Source organism: Sebastes umbrosus, chromosome 9 (genome assembly GCF_015220745.1).
Source record: "Sebastes umbrosus isolate fSebUmb1 chromosome 9, fSebUmb1.pri, whole genome shotgun sequence".
Classification (NCBI taxonomy): domain Eukaryota; kingdom Metazoa; phylum Chordata; class Actinopteri; order Perciformes; family Sebastidae; genus Sebastes; species Sebastes umbrosus.
The window spans coordinates 33,979,122-34,002,967 of NC_051277.1; the positions used below are offsets into that span (position 1 = coordinate 33,979,122).

At 43.1% G+C, this 23,846-nt stretch overlaps 1 long non-coding RNA gene across 1 annotated transcript; it reads left to right on the forward strand.

The window, feature by feature from the left end:
* The first annotated feature begins 1,835 nt into the window (after positions 1 to 1,835).
* On the forward strand, positions 1,836 to 13,799 carry LOC119494687. The gene is made up of 4 exons (XR_005208269.1): positions 1,836 to 2,128; positions 10,258 to 10,262; positions 10,354 to 10,364; positions 13,789 to 13,799. It is a non-coding gene; the product is annotated as an uncharacterized LOC119494687 (long non-coding RNA).
* Positions 13,800 to 23,846: the final 10,047 nt, after the last annotated feature.

The window sequence follows — 23,846 nt, forward strand, 5'->3', positions numbered from 1 at the left end:
TGCTAATGCTGCTCCATGCTGCTGCTCCAAGCTGCTGCTCCACACTGTTGCTGCTGCTGCTGCTGCTTCATGTTGCTTCTGCTGCTGCAGCTCAATGCTGCTGCTGTTGCTCCATGCTGCTGCTGCGGCTCCATGCTGCTGCTCCACGCTGCTGCTGCTTCATGTGGCTGCTGCTGCTGCAGCTCCATGCTGCTGCTGTTGCTCCACGCTGCTGCTGCAGCTCCATGCTGCTGCTGCTTCATGTTGCTGCTGCTGCTCCATGCTGCTGCTGTTGCTCCACGCTGCTGCTGCAGCTCCACGCTGCTGCTACTTCATGTTGCTGCTGCTACTGCTGCAGCTCCATGCTGCTGCTGCTTCATGTTGCTGCTGTTTCTGCAGCTCCTGCTCCACGCTGACAGAGGAAACTCAAGAAGAAGAAGGATGCAGGAAGCTGGAAGATGTTGGGAGCTGCATCAGACTCAGGTTCAGTTTCCATGACAGAGGGAATTCTTCAACCGTGTAAAAGATTATAAACAGCTCTGCTGACTCGTATGTTCAGAGAGGAACACATCGGTCTGTAGATGATCACGTTTTCCATGTTACAGCCTTAAATTAACCCTGCTGATCTGTCAGTACTACCAGTTCTGCAAAGAACATTTACTCAAGTACTATACTTAAGTTCAGTTTTGAGGTACTTCCATATAGGCGCTGGGAAGGCCAGGGAGGTTTTCTTGGAGTGGTCATTTTTTTGGGGGGCTCCCTGCGCTCCCTGCTTTTAGCTTTCCATGTATGCACATGGAAGGGCAAGGAGGTGTGCTCTCCTTGCCTTATGCTTTCCACGTATGCGCGCGGAACCACGTATGCACATGGAAGGGTGCAACCTGTGTAGATGCAGGCGAGCTGAAGCTTCATGAAGCATCAAAGCTTTCCAGCATATTGGTTCGGAAAAGGGTTAATATCTGGATGTATCATGTGCACGAAACCACCTGGTGGTCAAAGATTATAAAACAGGCAGATATGATCTTAACCATGTGATATACTGTATTTTGCGCCAGTAAAGGCTGTTCAGAATGATTATATATTACAAAGTAATCCATTTATATCCATGTAATATAATGTCCATTTTCTAGTAAGTATATTTTGAGTTTATAACATACATGTATATTAAACTGTAATTGTTTTATGCATCTTATATGTGTAAACCAATTCTTGGTCAATAATTGTATTGTAGTGTAGTATAATATAATAATGGCAGGAGGGGTAATATTAGTGTTCTGTGTCACTTCTGGAAAGTGGCATTGGTTTAACCAGTGTACGAGTTTTCACTGGGTGCTCAGCTAGCTCCTCCTGTGGCTCTTCCATGTAAGCGCATGGAAGGCCAGGGAGGTTTGCTGGTGTGGTAATTTTTGGGGTCTCACTGCTGCGCTCCTGCCTTTAGTTTTCCATGTGTGCACATGGAAGGGCAAGGAGGAGTGCTCTCCTTGCCTCATGCTACCACGTAGGCTCGTGGATCCACATATGCGCGTGGATGGGCGCAACCTGTGTAGATGCAGATGGCATCACTGTATGTCGTTTGAATCTGCACGGGTTTCACTGGGTGCTCAGCTAGCTCCTCCTGTGGCTCTTCCATGTAAGCGCATGGAAGGCCAGGGAGGTTTTACTGGTGTGGTCATTTTGGGGTTTTGCTGCTGCGCTCCTGTCTTTGGCTTTCCATGTATGCACATGGAAGGGCAGGGAGGAGTGCTCTCCTTGCCTTATGCTTTCCACGTATGCACGTGGAGGGGCGCAACCTGTGTAGATGCAGATGGCATCACTGTATGTCGTTTGAATCTGCACGGGGTTCACAGGGTGCTCAGCTAGCTCCTCCTGTGGCTCTTCCATGTAAGCGCATGGAAGGCCAGGGAGAATTGCCTGGTATGGTTGTTTTGGGGGTCTTTGCTGCTGCTCTCCCTGCCTTTGGCTTTCCATGTGTGCACATGGAAGGGCAAGGAGGAGTGCTCTCCTTGCCTCATGCTACCACGTAGGCTCGTGGATCCACGCATGCGCGTGGATGGGCAGGGAGGTCCCAGAGCAGAGCCATACCGCCAAATATAATGTATATATTACTGCAATGTAATAAGTGTCTTTGACTAAAGTGGTCCTGACTGAAGTCAGTGTGTTCTCCCGTTATGTCTCTTTGCTGTAAACGTCTCTTTTTACCAGTATCATTGGTAAGTCCTCTTTTACTACTTATACTAAACAAATCCCTACACCACCTTGCACCATGCATTATGGCTTCTATATCCATTCCTATGTATCTGTATATTATATCTTATCAGCAGTACTTGAAGTGAAACAAAATGCCGGGACTCTCTTCCTCACATGTTGGCGTGTGTGTCAGCCGGTGTCAGCAGTCTCTGTCCACTTATTCCTATTTATTCATTATTTATTTGACCATATTGTACTGTGTCAATCATAACCAGCTATGATTTTCTTGCTACTTATGCATCTTCTATAGGCCTATACTACTCCAAAAATATTCCAACTGGAACATTATAGGGTTAAGGTGGTGTGTTTGTACATAGTATTAATACCTTAAGTGCTCTGCTGAGTTATTTTTAACATCATTCTATAATATATTATAGGATGTCTATAGGATCAACAGCAGCCAGTTAGACAGGCAGGTATATATACAGGGCTGAGGTGTGTGAGCTCTTCATTCGTTTAAGGATTCCCAGTCAGGATGCTGTTCAGACAGACCCTCTCTTATGATCAGTAAATATTGATCATATTATCGCAGCCCGTTTTCATTCCCAGGGCGTCGAGTACCGATGCTTGACACGGCCGTTGGCGTTAGATACCGACGCTGAAGGCTTTAATGCTGGTATGAGACGCACCAGGCTTTCCATTACTACAGTGTAAACCATCCGCGTCAATATTAAACTCTTTCACTATACAACGCAGTAATTCTAAGCCCAATCATGTTGTTTTTTTCTAAACCTAACTATAGTGGTTGTATTGCCTGAACCAAAGCAGTGTTTCTTTTTTTTAACTTCACATTAAGCACTGCCAAGGCTTGTTAGTACGTGTTTATTGCGACCGAAAACAGTGACGCTGAGGGGTGTGATGAAGTGTCAGTATATGACGAGTTGGGATGAGCATGCATTGATTATTGGTATGAAAAGCAAATGCATGTGGCGACATTTCATTGAGAATTATTTGGTTGTGAAATGTTGTGATCAGTCGGCCACATTGTGATGTCCACAACCAGGTTACTATTCGCCTATTCATAAAAAGAGAACCTTTTTATGCCATTATTGTATATCGTCTCAGTGGAGGCTGGTCCATAGAGGAAGAGGAGGTTGATCCTCTTCTATTTTTGAGAGGCAAGAGGGAGATAGAAACAGTCCAGGAGTGCAGCGCATCGGACTGCTGCACACCACCGTAGTCCCGTCATGGGTCAGTCCGGAGAGCTGAGCGAGGGTTGGGGCTGCCTGGGGCCCGTGGCAGCTGCAGGAGTCGGACTCTGCCGGGGAGCGGATGGAGAGAGATCCGCTCGGGGCTCGCTGCTCGGGCCTCGCCGTCAGCTGTCCGGGCTGGACCCACAGCGGAGCTACGGAGACGTGCGGCGGCCCGACGTGCTGCTCTGGATCCTGGTGTGGGCAACAGACTGCTGTACGGGCAGTTTCCAGACAGACTTCTAGTGACACATCATACACAAGGTTTATTCCCACCCTGAGGCTGCAGGGATTGCTTTTCTTATAAGTCATTGTTTTACTGCTTAGTTCTTTGTTTTACATGAGAAAGTAGAGATAAGTAACCTAGGCAACTAGTGTAGTAGTAATAATAATAATTTATAGAACACTTGTCAAACTTAACACACAAAGTTCTTCCAGATTAAAAGATTTACAGAATAAAAATGAAAAGAAAAATCTAAATATAGGTGCAAGTACAAAATACGAGAAATAACTTAATAAAATACAATGGGTTGGTTTTCCTCCTGTCCTCCCCAATTTTTTGAGTCACAAGCCGCCACTGATCTACATAAATAATGATAAATAAATCATAAATTATATTCATGAGTCATTGTTTTTAATTGCCTTGAGGCTTCTAACAAATGTCTGATTGGACGTGCAGAACGTGGTCATTCAGTGGCTTATGGTTGCTGGGTGACTACTGCTTAATGAGCTGCACTGAAGCCAGGTAGTTAAACTCCGTGCATGTGATGAATGTACATACCATTTGGCATAAGTCCTTCTATTGCTTAATCAATATTTAAATGATGTAATGTATATAACGTATTAAACTTACGGTGTATTTGAGTAACATACGGTCTTTTAAAGTCCCATTCTACAGAACTTGTAGAAACGTACCAGTGCTACCAGATGAAGACAGTGATGAAGGTTCCGGATGAAACCCTTTCTGATTTAACCACAACACATACTGCAAGTTCCACATAGAGTGAACCGTGATGCTTTTATGAATGATGCAGAAAGTGAGTGTTTGTAGGCTATGACGGCATGATGATGTAGGAGAATTTACCCATACAACCAGAAGATGGCTATGAATTCATGGACCCTTATGAAACAGAGGGAATATACTGCCTAACTCAGATAGAAACTGACCACTTTGAGCACTGATTATCAGTCTGTTATAATGTTCTTTGCTCCAATGCTCTCTGTCAGCTGTGAACTTGTGCGGGTCATACTTCAATCAGTGAAGTCAAGGTAGTAATACACCCCCTTCACACCTGACATTAAAATGTGTTTCGCGACCACATGAATGTACAGGTGTAAATGCACCCAAAATGCATCGACAGATTTTGACCCGATCGGACAAACCATGGACGCATTGTGACCACAATGAACACAATGCAAATGCATTTTCAATCCACATACAACAACTATATGACCAGAGAGATCACCGCTACCGCTCTGTCTGTGCTCAGCGTCTCCTCTCCTCATCCATCTGTGTGTAGTCATACCTCAAAGTCACTTTTTGCGGGCCCTCTCCCCCTAAACGGAGACGTTTTGAGGCTGACGTGTCTGTGCTCTATGCACCGCCTCTCCAGCAGTGCACGGCTGCAAGCCCATGTGTGCAGCCTCCGGAGGACTCCTGTCAGTCCTTTCAGACGGAGCGATGGGCTCTCAATGTGGACACTGGAGACACGTATTGATAGCAGGTGTAAAGGTGAGAGAGAGCTTCCTGGCTAACCACTGTCTCAGTGGGCTCTATCATGTTGTCTCAATGTCTCGTTGAGAGTTTCTTGCATCTGTCTGTCTGAAAAAGTGAAACATGTCCCTGTGGTTATACAAAGATAAATTACAATCTGTTGAATTGTTTTTAGTTATACTGAGTTTTTTGTTTCTAATATTTAGCCCACCCCATTAATATCAACAGAGTAAATGTCAGAAACACCTCTCAGTAAACGTAACACCTGCTTGAGCCGACATGAAAACTGAATGTGTGATATTGGTCAGCCAGGTAAGGACCAGGTAAAGGCCAGCCCCCGTTCATGCTGCTGAAAGGACAGCTGGCTGTGAGAACAGAGATGATGGAGAATGGATGCTTCACCAGTGCTGATATGCTGCTCATGTCTCACGTCTGGAGTTCCTCTCCGAGCTATCAGATAAACATCAGTGACGCTGGGGAAGAGAAGAACGTTTTCCAGTCACTACTAGTTACACATATCTGTCACAGTGCCACACCTGTATTTAACTGAGCTCCCTTATCCATCTGATAAGGGCAGTCAGGCAGGTGTCTGAGCACTGCATGGTGCACTGCCTGGTGCACTGCATGGTGCACTGCATGGTGCACTTGGTCTAGTCCAAACTTTAGCAGAGAATGTTGCCTCTGTGAGCAACCACACACACACACACACACACACACTTACACAGCCGAGACAATCAAATGTCTTGGAGGAAATCTGGATTCCATTTGCTGTGGTGCAGCCAACCAAAATGTCCGGTGGCACTGGGCAGATTTTCTCTCCCATATTGAAGCGGTGACACTTCAGGAGACTCTTAATTTGCTGGTAGAAGCCAGACATGTGTAAGCCAGGCTCTGTCTCTATTCCTCTCATCCTCAACCAATCAAACGTGTCGCCTCTTTTTACAAACACTATGGCCAATCTACACGTTGGAAGCATTTGTGTAGATATTGTCCAATACACACACACACACACACACACACACACACCCCAGTGGAGGCAGATGAAAGCAGACATTCAGGCTTTGCATCAAAGCTGTTTTCTTTTGGGATGTGTGTGAACAGCTAGCCTGAGGTGTGGCTCTTTTCTCTGTGGGAATTTTCACTGTGTGTGTGATCTTGTGTGTGTGTGTGTGTGTGTGTGTGTGCGTGCGTGCGTGCGTGCGTGCGTGCGCGCGCGTGTGTGTGAGTGTGTGTGTGTTGATGTTAGCTATGGCCGGCTAGTGAGCACACAGATTGCAGAACCAAAGCCTGAGGTGCAGTACATATGTCTGGCCCAGGCTTCCCCTATCTGTCTCTTATAGGCCAGTGTATATATATACATATATATATATATATGTATATATATACACATGTACAGCGAGCCAGTCATTATTGTGAAATAAACCCAGACAACAGGGGTTTATTATTTATTACTATTCACAACAATGACCCGCTAGCTGACCATTATCCCGCTTATTACACGGCTACTTACTGAAGAAATCAATATTTTGACACAACAACGGTCCTCCAGAGTCCGACATCAGAGCTGCGCCCATAGCAACGGTCTGTTATACATAGCAACGGTCTGCTATACATAGCAACAGCCTGTTATACATAGCAACGGTCTGTTATACATAGCAACGGTCTGTTATACATAGCAACAGCCTGTTATACATAGCAACGGTATGTTATACATAGCAACGGTCTGTTATACATAGCAACGGTCTGCTATACATAGCAACAGTCTGTTATACATAGCAACGGTCTGTTATACATAGCACTGGTCTGTTATACATAGCAATGGTCTGTTATACATAGCAACGGTCTGCTATAAGGCAATTACAGACCGCAGAACGCCGTGATTGACCATTCAGAATCAAGTATTCAACAAAACTGTGTAATACACATATATATATACTGGCATATAAGAGACAGAGAGAGGAAGCCTGGGCCAGATATGTACTCTATCTCAGGCCTTGGTTCTGCAATACAATACACCTGCATATATTGAAATACAATATATATATACTATATATATATATATACAAAAAGGTGTATTTATTTATCAGCTCAGTTCAACCGTTTAGAAGGAAACAAAAATACTCCAGTTCGGGATTTCCCGGGATCGCCACAGTGGCTTGGTGGATGTGTCGATGCACATCCATACAAAACCAGGGATGGGGATCGTTAATTGTATATTTATATACTGTGTATATATATATATATAGGAGATGGTCAGGGGGAGATTAAAAGTCAACAGTAGAGGTCACATAGAAGTGGCACACATTATCTGAAAGCTGGGAACCTGAAGATTAATTAACATAAATAAATAAATTAAAATAAATAGTGAAAGTGTATACGGGTTTAGAACATTATGATAGAAGTATATGATGGTCATCCTAATGCTCTATTATTTCTCATAAGATGCTGTAGCTATTTTTGGGTTGATACCATTTGTTACACAGATTTGGTGCTTAATGAAACCTTTTCTCCACCACTGGAGAATTGATAAAAATGATCAATAATCCCTACAAAATACCACATTAAGACACCAAGACATTGAGGAACACCATAGAAAAAAGACATGCTGTGATTTGGATCATCATCTCTAGTCTGATCCATCCATCCTCTGAATGCTCTAGGTCTCTAGTCTGATCCATCCATCCTCTGAATGCTCTAGGTCTCTAGTCTGATCCATCTATCCTCTGAATATTCTAGGTCTCTAGTCTGATCCATCCATCCTCTGAATGCTCTAGGTCTCTAGTTTGATCCATCCATCCTCTGAATGCTCTAGGTCTCTAGTTTGATCCATCCATCCTCTGAATGCTCTAGGTCTCTAGTCTTATCCATCCATCCTCTGAATGCTCTAGGTCTCTAGTCTGATCCATCCATCCTCTGAATATTCTAGGTCTCTAGTCTGATCCATTTATCCTCTGAATGCTCTAGGTCTCTAGTTTGATCCATCCATCCTCTGAATGCTCTAGGTCTCTAGTTTGTGGCTGTAAAGTTTCATGAGGCTGTGATTATCCTAGAGGTCACCACAGGTCATTTTATACAGTGAGGTCAATGAAATGTCTCCTATGGGAACTAACATCATCACACATGAATACAGTTGGGATCATTGGATCCACAAGAGTCTCAGCTTTACAGTGATACTCAATTTATGATTTAATATCAACACATTTGTACTGCATGCAAATAACTGCATGTTTTTTTTTGCCCCAACCTGCATGTGATTATCATAAATTGGGCATGTCTATGACTCGTGGGTACCCATAGAACCCATTTACATTCACATATCTTGAGGTCAGAGGTCAAGTGACCCCGTTTGAAAACTGCTAAGCCAGTTTTTCCTCACCAAAATTTTGCGCAAATTTTGAGCCTCATTTAGCGTTCTTCCCGACATGCTACCATGACATCGTTGGTACCGATGCTTTATTTACGTTTTTGTAGTTGTATGTGATACATTCACTCTATAAAACTGAGACTGCTACAACTCTGAAAGACAGAATAGTGTTGGATTTTTAAGAGGACATTACTCCTCTATATCTTTACATAGACAATAGTTGTTGATATTTTAATGCTCCGGATATCATATAGAGAACATTTAAGGCAGGTGACACTCATCAGCAGTCTATGCATACAATAAATATTATCCTGTTTATTGTTTTTCACTGTTGGTGAGTGATATTGATGATCTTCTCAGACAGTACTAAAAGAGTATTCTATAAATTAACTTTGCCCTCCTTCAACACTGTGAGACTCAGGATGGACACTTTAAAAAAGAAAAGGATCAAAATGTATGCAGCAGAGGCAGAGATATTGTGTTTTTCATTCCACACATTCATTCTTAGAAATGAGAAGCACCAACATTCAGGATTACAAAGTCACCTTCAATGATCTATAGATTGTGCTCAATGAATAAAAGGGCCTACTTTAGTATTTTGTATTCTTTTCATAAACTCTCCTCATCTCTCTTCATGTAAATGTATTTCTCTTTGCTCCGGCGGTCTGTTGGCCTGACTGTTCAAAACTGATTTTCCACTCAACTCTTCTATTTGCAAATTCATGGCAGCACAGAAAACGTGTTTGAATCTTTTTATAGCGGGGGCTCTCAAGGTGCTCCACAGCCCGATGCACCTCCAGGAGAACTGGGACTTGAAGGTCTAGTTTGGGGTCAGAAGCTGAAGACTTTTGTTCCGATCACTCAGCCAGGATGATTCTCCAGTGTGGCCCACGCTGTAGTGCTACAGCATGAATCTGGACATGCTGGTCCATGTGCTCTGTCTCGTGTTGCTGATGGATAATGTAGCAAAGCAGTTTGCTCTGAAGTTTGGGCAAAACTAAAGCCCATTTCCTACAACACAAAAAAAACACTAACAGCCACTAACATCTAGCTTTTGTCTTCAGTGAGAAAGGATACAATCGGCATTCATTCCCGGGACCAGGGCCGGCACGTAGAGTCCCATAGAGGCGAACCAGGCAATTGCTGTCCGTCTCCATCCAACCAGCTCAAACATCCTTTCAAATTAGTCGTCACTGAATTTAAAGAGAGGCTGAATAAGAAACATAAATGAAAAGAAGTCATTTTCTCTTACTAACCCTGTTTTGCGGCGTATTACATCGAACTTTACGCTGAACTTGTTCATGGATGTTTTATGCACTTAAAGGGACTGTTTATAAGAATCAGAAATGTCTTGTTAACAACAAATCCTGTGGCCGTTAAGTCAACAAAAGTCAGCGTCCTGTTGCTTGCGCTTGTGCTCGCTCTACATAGACATGAACGAGTATCGCTCAAAACAGTGAGGAGACACACGTCAGCTAAAAGCACATTTTCACTCTATATTTCAGCTGCTTGACAGTAATGTTAGCTGACCAGACGAAGGTCTCTCCATGAATCAATGCTGATCCTAGTGTTGGCTTTTCCTGCCTCAGCCTCCCGACCGCGATATTCTCAGAGCTAAACTAACTCTTCTGCAGTGTTGAGTGTGCGCGCATGAACGTGAGAGGTGGAGCGAAAGAGTGAGAACGAGCGCGGTGTGTGAGTGAAGACAGGCAGAGGAGCAGAGGAGCAGAGTACAGCAGAGACTCCGGTCCTGGAGACCAAAGCTACGGTCTCCCCCGCGTCCTCCGACCGCGGCCAACACTGTTTAACAGACGGGCTTCACTAGATACAACCAAGAGGTTTTTTGTGCTTCACTGTAGTTTGTGTTGGAGTCTGAGTCTGAACAGCGTAGACACGCGCGAGCGCGCATGGGACACCGACCCACAATGATTTATACGCAATGATGTTATAAGAAGTTACAAACAGTCCCTTTAAGCAACAGAGACAAACAGACTCAGAGAAATGTTGAAGTATTATATTTAATTGTGAATTTGAAATATTTGTATGATGAACTGAACACTCCTTTTTCTCTGTTGTTGCTGTGGTACCAGGTACTGGTGACATAAACACTGTCTTTGACTGTAAGAACAGTCAAAGACAGAAGCTCCTTTATTATTCCTCATCTTTAACACTGACGCAGCTTTAGCTTCTCCCATAGACCTGTCATGTGACCTCATCAGCTTCAGTCAGGAAGTGGCCTTGCTTAGGTCTTGTCTGCATGGTCTCTAGTTGCCTTCCTAACTTCAGAAACTGCCCGGGGATGAATGAAGTTATTCCCCTGAAGAAAGCAGCTGGGTGTGGCCAACTCTTGAAACACATCAGCCAGGACATGACTGATGTTCACTTCCTGCATTTCCCCACTGATCTATATGGGGAAGGAAAAGTGAAAGAGGTTGAAAAGCATTTCAAAATCCCTAAACTTTAAGTTACATTTGTGAAGTAGCTTGTACAGTTTTCTTCTTTGTATGCTCCTGTATATGTGCACTGGCTGCAGGTGAGACCAGGTGTTCCCTGAGGTGTGAGGGGTGGCAGCATACTGATCACTGCCAACAGCCAGGTCAAAGGAACACGCTGAGATCTCGGTGGATATGAGGAACTCTGCCCTCCACACTTGACGGAGTCCAAAATATTAGACCGATGGGTCCAGCAGTGGACAGATACCAGTGCCGTGCACAGACATTTTAGGGGGCAGGTGCTCAAGCAAAAAAAGGGCACCCTTCTCATAATTATTTATAATAAAAAAAAGTGACATAGTCTGCAGTAGCACATATTTTATTGACTTATTTGAATACCCATACAATCATGCAGATGTTTCATACTCAACAAATGATGGGCGTGATTTCAGACCTACCCGTGAATTTCTTTATACAAATAAGCTCTATTTTGATGCTTTTTATATGCACTCTGGAACTTTATTTATATGCAAAGTACATGTCTTAATCAATTGAAAATGTGTTTTTTACATCTACTATCAGCAATATTTGGTGACGTATTCCAATTTATTTATTATTTATTTAAGCATGTGTCAGTCATCAGTTGTTGTTTTATTGCTATATATTCTCGGGCTATTCATCTTCCATAGTTGGCCTATAATATTCCAATGATATTCACACTGGAATATTATAGGGTTGAAGGGACTATTTGTTGTCTTTCAGAATTGCTTGTTAACAGCGACACCTGTGGCCGTTAAATCAACGAAAGTCAGCGTCGGGCTCGCGCTTGCTCGCTCTACATAGACATGAACGAGCATCGCTCAAAACAGTGAGGCGACACACGTCAGCTAAAAGCACAATATCACTCTATATTTCAGCTGCTTGGCAGTAATGTTAGCTGACCAGACGAAGGTCTCTCCATGAATCAGTGCTGATCATAGTGTTGGCTTTTCCTGCTTCAGCCTCCGGGGCTCCGGGGCTGAAGCCGGAAAAGCGTGTTCACGTGCACACGCGTTCACGTGTAGAGGTGAAGCGAGACAGCGCGAACGCGCGTGGTGTGAGTGAAGGCAAGCAGGCAGCGGAGCAGAGACTCTGAACACACGCGAGCGCGCATGGGATCTCGACCCGGTAGATTTATACGTGTAAGAAGTTACAAACAGTCCCTTTAAGGTGGTGTGTTTAGTGTTGATACTTAAAGAGCTTTCTGTGTTATTTGTAGCCTACAGCATCACTCTATACTATATTATGGGATGTCTATAGGCTGGAATCAACAGCAGTCAGCCAGACAGACAGGTATACATGCAGAGCTGAGGTGTGTGAGCTCCCCATTCAGGTTTTAGGAGCAGAGTCCAGTCAGGATGCTCCTACATAGTATACACAGACACATTCTGAGTTTATACAGTGAATAAAGATACTAGGAGATGTTGGGTTTGGAGGTCCTTTTGACTTAAAACTATTCATTTTAGAGGAGAGGGGAGGCGAGGGGGGGAGAGGACAGGAGAGGAGAGGGGAGAAGAGAGGAGAGGAGAGGGGAGAGGAGAGGGGGGGGAGAGGAGAGGAGAGGAGGAGGGGAGATGAGGGAGGGGAGGAGAGAAGAGGAGAGGAGGGGAGAGGAGGGGAGATGAGGGAGGGGAGGAGAGGAGAGGAGAGGGGGGGGGGGAGGAGAGGAGGGGAGAGAGGGAGGAGAGGAGAGGAGAGGAGAGGAGGGGAGAGAGGGAGGAGAGAAGAGGAGAGGAAAGGGAGGAGAGATTCATTTTAAGATTCAGTGTTTGAATCAGTTGTATGAGCTCATAATTCATATACATATTAAATATTTTGGCAGTAAAATAGACCTGTGGCTGTAGCCCAACATCCAGGTCCTGAACAAACACTGTCAGAGACGTTGGTGTCCTTGTCAACTAGAACAGACAGGTTACTGCAGCCCATCGGCGTTATACAGTATGTTGGACTGACTGCTCCTGATGAGCAGGTGGCACCTTGTATGGCAGCCTCTGACATCAGTGTATGAATGTGTGTGTGAATGGGTGAATGAAGCCTTCAGTGTATGAATGTGTTTGTGAATGGGTGAATGATGCCTTCAGTGTATGAATGTGTGTGTGAATGGGTGAATGAAGCCTTCAGTGTATGAATGTGTGTGTGAATGGGTGAATGAAGCCTTCAGTGTATGAATGTGTGTGTGAATGAGTGAATGCTGGCTTCAGTGTATGAGTGTGTGTGTGAATGAGTGAATGCTGGCTGGTCTGCTTTAAGTGGTCGGTAGACTAGAAAAGTGTTCTATAAATGCAGTCCATTTGGATACTGCATGTTTCACAGGTAAATAATGTACATCACTACTACTCTGTTGCCACAACACAAAGAAAACAGTAGAAAGCAAACTGCTGTTGTTCACATGTTGTTTGTGATTGTATATCAAAGAGCCAGCATCCCGAAGCTCAACACATTATTCTCAGTCATGAGTTCAATGCAAAAGTACAATGCAACCGTCTCAGCATGACACCTCCTACACATAAGGGACGCACATGATGGAGTCGCTCATCCATATAATCCTCCTCACGGCGACTGCTCTCAGCAACCAGAGCTGGGGCACTTTTTCTCCCAAAGCAGAAATCGGTGCTGCTTTCTTTTGCTGAGTAGAACATCTTTTGTGGTATGTAATAGTCTCTGTGATCAATAATCAGAAAAATAACCTCTATCTGCCTTCCCAGGTCCTCACATAGGGAAGCATGCCTTTCAAGTAGCCGTTTCTAGTATACAATTGCCACTCTGAGTTTTGTGAATTTATAAAATATACACGTAAGTCAGAGGTTTTCACAAAGCTCTGAGGACGTGTGGCAATTCAGTGAAATTTATGTTATGGTAAATTTAGAATGTGCTTTGGTATCAGATTATATTGAAGCAGCGAACAGCTGTGGATATTAGGTATCCAGCTGGGACCAAAGCAGAAATCCTGCAATCCTTCTTCTTCTGTCAGAAAAGCTATCTACTTACCCAAAACTCTCACACTGACATTTGACACATTCCTCTTACCACTGTGAATTCCTTCCATTCAGCTCCAGATTGGAAGCCCATCTACTTGAAATTAAACCTGGAACTTTTTCGACGTAACAGCAGAAAGAGGATTGACCCCACTTAAAGTAGATCCACAACGTATGCACTGCTCTCCAGGCACAAGTTAACAGCCTTGAACTCCCTTTTGCTCCCTTTACAGACATCACATGTACCTTTGAATGACAGCAGTGATTGAAGTAGGGCGTTCAAGACCGCTGCATGTCAGTAGTCATCAACTACTCCTGAAAGTAGTTGAGTAGTTGATTAATCACAGGAGATATATATATATATTTTTTCACCCAATAACAACAATCGATTCTCATCAAATATGTCTCAAATATGACCAGTAAAGGGTAATATATAGGTGGAACCCAACTGGTGGTAGGGCGTCCTGATTGGCTCTGAGAGGCTGTTTACAAATGAGCCGCAATCTGATTGGACTAAACCTCCAGTAGGGTGTTCTGAGCTGGAGATACCGTTTGACTACAGTAACAACGCGACGGTTTTCTGGCAGCGATAGCGGTCTTTCCTTCTCTAAATACCTTACATCCAGTTATTTAAATGTAATGTTTGTAACTTCTTACACGTATAAATCATTGCTGGTCGGTGTCCCATGCGCGCTCACGTGTGACTACGCTGGTCAGACTCAGACTCCAACACAAACTACAGTGAAGAACCAAAACCTCAAAGTTCTCTTTAGTCAAGCCTGTCTGTTAAACAGTGTCAACTCTTCCTACTCCAGCCTCCCGACCGTGGTCAGAAGACACAGGGGAGACTGCAGCTGTGGTCTCCAGGCAGTGACTGATTGTCACTGTGTTTTTATTTACAGCTGATTGTAACGTGACTAACAGCGGTCTCCTGGATGAAAGCCTTGTGTTGGTTGGACTCATCCACCTTCCGTCCCACCCAGTGTGTCTCTTTAGCTCTTTAAACTACGTCCCCACGGTCACTACCGGCGCACTTTCTCGAAGTGTTTACTATTGCCATGGATGGGTTTACATTGTATTCAATGGAACGCCTGATGCGTCTCATACTGATGCTGAGGGGTGCTTTGTGCGGTGGTATGGAATGCCAACGGCTGAGACAAAGCCTCCGTATTTGATGCCTTAAGAATGAGAATGGGCTGGTAAAGACCATTGGTTGTGATGAATCAGATCTGAGTAGGTTGAAGCTGCTGTGGCTTTTATCAGCAGGAGGAGGAGGAGGAGGAGTCCTGAATGAACTATAGTGGTTTAATCTGCATCACACAGCAGTCATTACAATAGTACAGCTACAGCTGGATCATCTGTGGCTCCGGCACTTAATGATTCATCTAGTTCTTAAAATATCACCATTCCTCAACTCTTGTCAAATGTCGTCAGAGGAAGAACAGAGTTAAAGAAAAGACAATGAAAAAAGGAAGGAAGACAGAAAGAGGGTAGTAGGTGGTGGTCAGAGACAGCCAATAAGATTAATGAGAGGAAAGAGCTTAAAAAGATGGAAAGCAGCGCTTGAGTGGTAGAATGCACATGCTTCCCATCTGCTGTTAGAATATGCACACACACACACACACATGCACACACACACACACACACACACACACTGGAGCCTAGCGTGCACTGTTTACTTCTTCTCTTCTTCTTCTTCTTCTTCTTCTTATTCTTTTTCTTCTTCCTAGGAAATCTGCCTTCCCATGCATGAAAATAAACCAAACTGTGCATATAGCTCCAGTCCTCTGCTAAACTTCCTCAACTGCTTTTGTGGGCCGATAGTCCTGATGGTGGCGCTACAGCAAACACCAAAATGTCAAACTTTGAAAATTCATAACAAATCAGCCGTATGTGCTACAACTTTGTAACTTCCACCATAATGTAGCACAGGTGAGCAGAAATGTTCAGATGCTTCAAACTGGCAGTGATCATGAAGTCCATCACTCCGTTTTATCTCAAAAACTGTAAAAACGAGATTAAACCTCCGGAGGCTCAAACCAGCGTTTGGGTAGATGAAATAACCCAGCATTTCTTAGTGTGTACATACACACACAAACGTACTATGTACGTACATATATATAGATAGATAGATAGATAGATAGATAGATAGATAGATAGTAACTTTATTAATCCCGAGGGAAATTCAAGTTTCCAGCATCACAGTTCCATAGTGCAAAAACATGTTAGTAAAAAGGCAGTAAATATATGTATATATTAGGGCTGTCAATCGATTCAAATATTTAATTGTGATTAATCCCGATTGTTTATTGTTAATCACGATTAATCGCAAATTAATTGCACATTTTTTATCTGTTCTAAATGTTCCTTAAAGGGAGATTTGTCAAGTATATTTAATGCTCTTTTCAACATGGGAGTGGGCAAATATGCTGCTTTATGCAGATGTACTGTATGTATATATGTATTAAGCCAAGCTTTGTCCAAACAAAAAATCCCAAATACATAGATTTCAATTCAAAGTTTTAAAAAATGCACGTGATAACTTCCTGTGGTAGCTGCTGGCTCTAAAAGCTGTCGTCACGTTGAAACACTTCACATGAACACATCATATCACAGTGCTGGTGTCTCCAGAATAACATCAGGATTCAGGAATCAAGGAAAAAAGACAAACCTTGATTAAAGCCATTTGACGCTGCGTTATTATGTGTATTACTAAAATACAGAAAAGTACAAACATACACAAAGGAGATATAGTTGTTTCTCAGTGAGTGCTACATAAGATGTATGGTCTGAGTGAGGTAAGTACGAGCCGCACATATCTTAAAGAACACTTTCCTGAATCTACTCACAGCTAAATGTGCAATCAGCTTCCCGCCCTCTCACAGCACCCAAATATAGGAACCACTCTAAATATCTCCCACAACAGTTCTTCTCTATAAATACGCCTCACTTTGCACATCTATAATCTCTTTCACACTCCTACTCCATCTATTCATGAGTCTATGCTTTTACCATGTATCTGTCTATCTGTCCATTTACTGTATCTGTCCACTTGTCCAGTCTGTTCTCTGCACATCCATCACTGGGTGGTTGGGATTGGCCACCAAATGGGACAGGAACAAACTAGAATGGATAGTCAGGACTGGTGCCAGCTAACCTCCATTCAGGACTTCTACACCTCCAGAGTCAGGAAGCATCACTGCAGACCCTCCACACCCTGGACACAACCTGATCCAGCTTCTCCCCTCTGGGAGGCGCTACAGAGCACCGTACGCCAACACAACCAGACACAACAACAGGTTCTACCCTCAGGCCGTCACTCTGATGAACACCTAATCAGTCACACTGTCAATAACCCTCTGACACTAAACATCCCCTGTACTTACAAACCATGTATTATAAACGTTATAGTTTCAATATACTGTAGTTTTAACATGTACCTAAATATCATCATTGTCAAAAATAAACCAAATCACGCTGTATACAGTGTATTTACTCATATCCTCCTACCTCATGTGTAAAGCAACCCGTTACATTATTCATCCCATATTATTCCAGCCATCTTTGCACTACTGTACTACTTACAGTTGTTTTTATATGTAGCATAGACTCTTTGGCTGGACCGCAGAGTTCCAGCCCTACTAACGCACATTGTACTGACGAACTGAGTGATGAAGTTATTTGATTGGTTGGCCGAGTGTTGGAGTTTCCTCATTGGCCGTGAGGAGGCAGCGAGTCCCACCAGACAGTGCCGTGGGAAGTAGGGGTGTGGAGGGTGCTGAAGCGCCCCCTGGCAGATGGTGGAGGACCTGCACATTCACAACTATACATAAAAAAAAAAAAAAATTGTAGGTTATGGTCATATTCCAGTGATATTTACAGCAACCCCTCACCTGAAACACGCTCCCACGGCTATGGCATAAAGTAGCCCAGACCTCAACTTTATGCAAATGAGGAGCAGCCAACGTGATGCCCCGTCTCTGGAATCATGCCCCCACGCTACCAGAATGCATTGCTCACACAGACAATGAATGGGAAGCCTGGAAAGGACGGAGCCTGTGGACACGTACCATCACTGGATTTAACATTAAAGACATGACCACTGACTATTTATGTAACAATTTAGCCACATATTCACAGACTGACCGTACACAGTTCAGACGTATACTCAGTTTGGACCGAGTATTGTTTATGTTTATTTATATATGTAAATAGAAGTTAAATACGTATGTTTCACTTCTGTTCAGCTTTGTTGTCCTTGTTTTTAACTGCATATCTATTTCTGTGCATGTACACTGAGAGGAGCCAGTTCCTGGTATGTGTTCACATATTTGGCCATTAAAGCTGATTGCGATTCTAAATGATGGTATTTCATTAGCCGGTTGTTACTGATGATACTCTGTCATTATGAGTGATACAAGTTGTTCATAACATGTCAACAGCTGTCACATGTTACTGTAGTCACTGTCTATGTAGCTTGGAGGGAAACTGACGACAGCAGCATGTTGTGGTAGTGTGGTAAAGCTGAGTGTTGGCTGTGTGATCCTGTAGACCACAGTAGCTCTGGGTTTGACTACAGTAAATGGTAAATGGACTTCCATTTATATAGTGCTTTTCTAGTCTTCCGACCACTCAAAGCTCTTTACACTACATGGCAGAGGCTGCTAAGGTGCCAACTTTGCCCATCAGGATCTAATCTAAATACTCATTCACACACCGATGGCTCAGCCTTCGGGAGTAATTTGGGGTTTAGTCTCAAAGACACATCGACATGTGACCCGGAGCAGCCGGAGATCGAACCACCGACTTTCCGATTGGTGGCTGACCTGCTCTACCCTCTGAGCCACAGTAGTATGTGTGTTTAGTGTTTCTATCTAAAAATGTCACATTTCAGCAGGATTGAAAGTGCAGAACATATCTGTTCTAGCATTATTGCTTGGGGCAGATTAATAATTAATTATTAATTATTATCAAAATATGTATCCATATAATTAATAACTAGGGATGTCAATCGAATAAAATAGTTAATCAGGATTAATCATAAATGTACCTCAAAGGGAGATTTGTCAAGTATTTAATCCTCTTATCAACATGGGAGTGGACAAATATGCTGGTTTATGCAAATGTATGTATATATTTATTATTGGAAATCAATGAACAACACAAAACAATGACAGATATTGTCCAGAAACCCTCACAGGTACTGCATTTAGCATAAAACAATATGCTCCAATCATAAAATGGCAAACTGCAGCCCAACAGGCAACAACAGCTGTCAGTGTGTCAGTGTGCTGACTTGACTATGACTTGCCCCAAACTGCATGTGATTATCATAAAGTGGGCATGTATGTAAAGGGGAGACTCGTGGGTACCCATAGAACCCATTTACATTCACTGATCTGGAGGTAAGAGCAAGCTAGTATGACATGGTTGGTACGGATGGATCATTAGGTTTGCTAGTTGATACCAGTATCTTCAGTCTAATTTTTAAACCTGAAAATCACATCTTGCGTTAATGTGGTAAAGAAATTAGTGGTTATTATCGCATTAACTTTGACAGCCCTACTAATAACTAAACATTTTGATTCATAAACCTCTGAATTGGTGTAGAAGGTGAAGGAGAGTGATGACACTCAGCTTCAGCTATCAAACCCACTTCATTTAGGTAACACAATTTAACTTTAGAATAAATTCAGGAGACCATCCTATTTTGAAAAAACTAGGAAAACTTGATATTTGATATTAATCCATCTACGGAGTTCTTTGGCATAGTGAACAGTAATTCAAGTTGTTTTAAATTAACACACACAAATCAAATAAGCAGGTTATTTATAGATGACATGTTTCTTTACTAACTAGATAACTAAACTACTAACAGAAGATAAATGCATAAATGAATAAAGGACAAATCAATGAATAAACAGTGCAGTTTAAGGAATACATCAATGAACATTTATGACTATGAATGAATCAATCAATCAATTAAATTCATTGTTTGACATCAATTAAATGTAGTTAAGGAATTAATGCACCGTTAGTTGAGAGTTTAAAGGTCCCATATCATGCTCATTATCAGGTTCATACTTGTATTTTGTGTTTCTACTAGAACATGTTTACATGCTGTAATGTTAAAAAAAAAAGTTATTTTCCTCCTACTGTCAGCCTGAATATGCCTGTATTTACCCTCTGTCTGAAACGCTCTGTTTAGAGCATTTTGACCGAATTGCGAAGAAATTGCAGCAGAATTGGGTTGCTAGGCAACAGCTTGGGTCCACGTTTACTTCCTGTCGGCTGATATTATTCACATAAACTGCAACAGGAAATAAACTGGGACACATTTAGAATGTTTACGTTTAAAGGGTCTAAATATTGTATATTTATGACATCACAAATGGACAGAAATCTTGACAGCTTGTTTCAAATACAGAGTTTCTGAATACGGGCTGTGTGTATTTCCCTGTGGATTGAGAGTTTCGATACTTGGACTTGGACTTATATAGCGCCTTTCTAGTCTTCTTTACACTATATGTCAGTATTCACCCATTCACACACACATTCGTACATTCTGATGGCAGAGGCTGCTAAGGTGCCAACTTTGCCCATCAGGATCTAATCTAAATACTCATTCTCACACCGATGACCTTTAAGAAGCACCAGGGAAGATTGGGAAGCAGTTTCATAGTCATTCTAAGTTTCGGGGTAATATTGGAGCTTGGTAGCAGGTTGTGTCTGGACCTCTGCATGTTGGACCTTGTTGGAGCCTGCCGTGCGAACTCCTTCCACCTCCATCTCTCTCTGGTCACTGAGTCATCTCAGTTCTTCAACCCCACTTCCTTCTGTAGCTGCAGGGGGTCACATTGCCACTTTCCTTTTACAGTCTTTTCATTGAATTTAAGGTTTCGCTCTGCAGCCTATAATTATTTATTTATTAGCATTAGTTAGATAGATGATTTGAGTTATCTAAGCTGAAAATGAGTGGAATAGATAAATTGAACTAAACTAGGTATCACACATGAAGATTGTATGTCTTCAAAAGAGAGCAGGAAGAAAGCAGGAGGATTTGAGACAGGGTTGTGTCTCTACAGCCATGGGCGAAGGGAAGGCCAACCTAAAAATTCAGTTTTCTTCTTTTCATAAACATGATATGACAAACAAGCTTCCTGTTATTAAAACATATGTTAGCTCAGCATAACATATCAATAAAAAAACATATTAATTGGCATTAAATGTCAGTCTCATTTCATCTTCATTCACAGTTTAGATGTGAGGCTGTGTGTGATTTTGGGAGCCACCTATATGAATGCAGTGTAGGTCGTCATTAAGGTAGATGGGTGAGACTTGGGTCCTTTATGAGGGTCCCTGACTTCATAAGTGGACTTCGGTCCGACTGGACACTCCGATGTCGTTGTTTCCTCTGGGTGAGCTCCTCCAGTGGGAACTGAAGTTTCACACCTTAGAGGCGTGAGTCCACGCACCGTGTCTGGAAGAATAAGATATAACTTCATTATCATTTTCATGTTTCAATATGCTTTATCTTTCAGTTGTCACGCTGTACTGTGCTTCTTCACCGTTTACCTTTTAACAGTATCGGCCTACAAGCAGACAATCTACTAAGCCCGTTGACACTGTGCGTCTCCCTTGAGAGCACTGAAACCAGAAGTTACAGTCAATAACTTACTGTAACCAGTAGAAGTGATAGATAGCTGCCTAGCTAGTTGTTACAGAATAACACAAGGAGGAAAGTAGGGAAACGGGGAACTGTGGGTCTTAACTGTGGAGAGAAACACTATTTTAAACACCAAGACAGATAAAGACAGAGGAGATGTATAAAGAGAAGAGAGACAACACTGTTTCCAAACCAGTGTGTGGGCTCAGAGAGGTTGCAGACTCAGTGGGCTTTGTGCACACAGGAAGCAAAGCACTGTGGGAGTTTTTAATCCATCAATAGGTGCCTTTCCTTCAGGGTCTCTGGGAATTGAGCCAGCAACCCTCCAAGTCCTGGCAGCCCTGCCTCTGAAGGCATACTAGTCACTGTCTTCAGACACACACACACACACACACACACACACACACACACACACACACACAGTATGCCCATGCATTCAAACACTCGTACTCAAACACCCACTGCCTCCAATGCTCTCATCTTCCTCTGCAGTAACACACATACACGCTCTATCTCCCTTCTATCTGGCATCACCAGTTTCCACAGAGACACTTTATGAATAATGATTTATTTCAAGGGGGGGGAAGAAAATGAAGGGAATAGGCCTTGGATAAAGAATACATTACTTGCCCTCAAAGGAATACATTTACCCGAGGCAGCACTCCGAGTCATCTGAAGAACAGTTGGAGGATTCAGCTCGCTCAGAGACGATGGAACTGGGATACTTCTTCTATCCTGGATATGAAAATGAAGTATTGTTTTCTTAATTAGGGAGAAGAAAAGCAGTGGGAGACCATGAGCAACAAAAAGGGGAGAGACAAGACTGACTCTAAACGTTAAGAGGAAGAGACACTGATTGACACCTCAGATGAGACGAGGAAGCTCGGGGAAGAGATTGAATCACAAAGAGGAAAGAAACAAAGAGGAAATGAGAGAGATGAAGTGACTTTTAACACAACTTGTTTTCATCTTTCGTGACAGTTAATAATCAATAAAAGTCAAATAAATCTATTTGTTATGGTGATATGCAGCACCAAGAGACGGTGAGAGATCCATTTGAAACATTGAGCTTCAGTAATGTTACCTACAGTAAGTCCACGCAGCTGTACTTAAACATCTCCATCAACTATGAGCTGTTGTGTCCGGGGAAACAGACTCCATGGTGCTCTATAGACCACCAGAGACCTCATTTAGAACCTTTGCATATGCATAAAAAGAGATTGAAATATGCGTATGCCACTTTCTAAGCATAAATTGTGATTTATAATGAAAAAACTTGATGAGTAAATGTGCGTTTATTGCCATCATAATACAAACAACTACACAGACATGCCACTGAGCAACATGTTGATTTGTAATGAAAAGGAAGAGGTCATCTTGCCGACTCCTGCGTGTTTTGTTTGGAGGGTTTCACTCTCCACTGGCTTTTCCCTTCAGCAGAGTCTGGACAGTTGTGGACTTGAAGGCATTGGAAATGGGCCTTCTAACATTACTTACCTCACTTCCTGTCTGCAGATTTATTTCCCAACAGTGACCAATTTCATTTGCCCAAGTGGAGCAAATGTATGGTTTCTCTGTTATAACTGATCTGTGACACTCTTAATGGTGTAGTTTCCACTGGGATCTCTGTCACCTTCTGAATCCTGAAGAAACATCACATAGTCTATATGTTGTTTCAGACGCTAATACACTGATCAGCCATAACATTCAGACCACTGACAGGTGAAGTGAGTAACATGGATTATCTGGTTACCATGGCACCAGGCAGTGGGGGGGATATATTAGACAGCAAGTGAACATTTTGAACTTTGAACTTTGTGTTGGAAGCAGAAAAAATGGGCCAGCGTAAGGAAGTGAGCGACTTTGACGAGGGCCAGATAGTGCTGTCTAGACGACTGGGTCAGAGCATCTCCAGAGCAGCAGGCCTTGTGGGATGTTCCCGGTCTGCAGTGGTCAGGACCTACCAAAAGTGGTCCAAGGAAGGATGACCGGTGAGCCGGCGACAGGGTCAGACCCGAGGCTCATTGATGCACGTGGGGAGCGAAGGCTGGCCCGTGTTGTCCGGTCCAAAAGAAGAGCTACTGGAGCTCAAACTGCTGAAAAAGTTAATGCTGGTTCTGATAGAAAGGTGTCAGAACACACAGTGACGAGCAGTTTGTTGTGTATGGGGCTGCGTAGCCGCAGACCAGTCAGGGTGCCCCGTGCTGACCCAAGTCCACCGCGAAAAGCGCCTACGATGG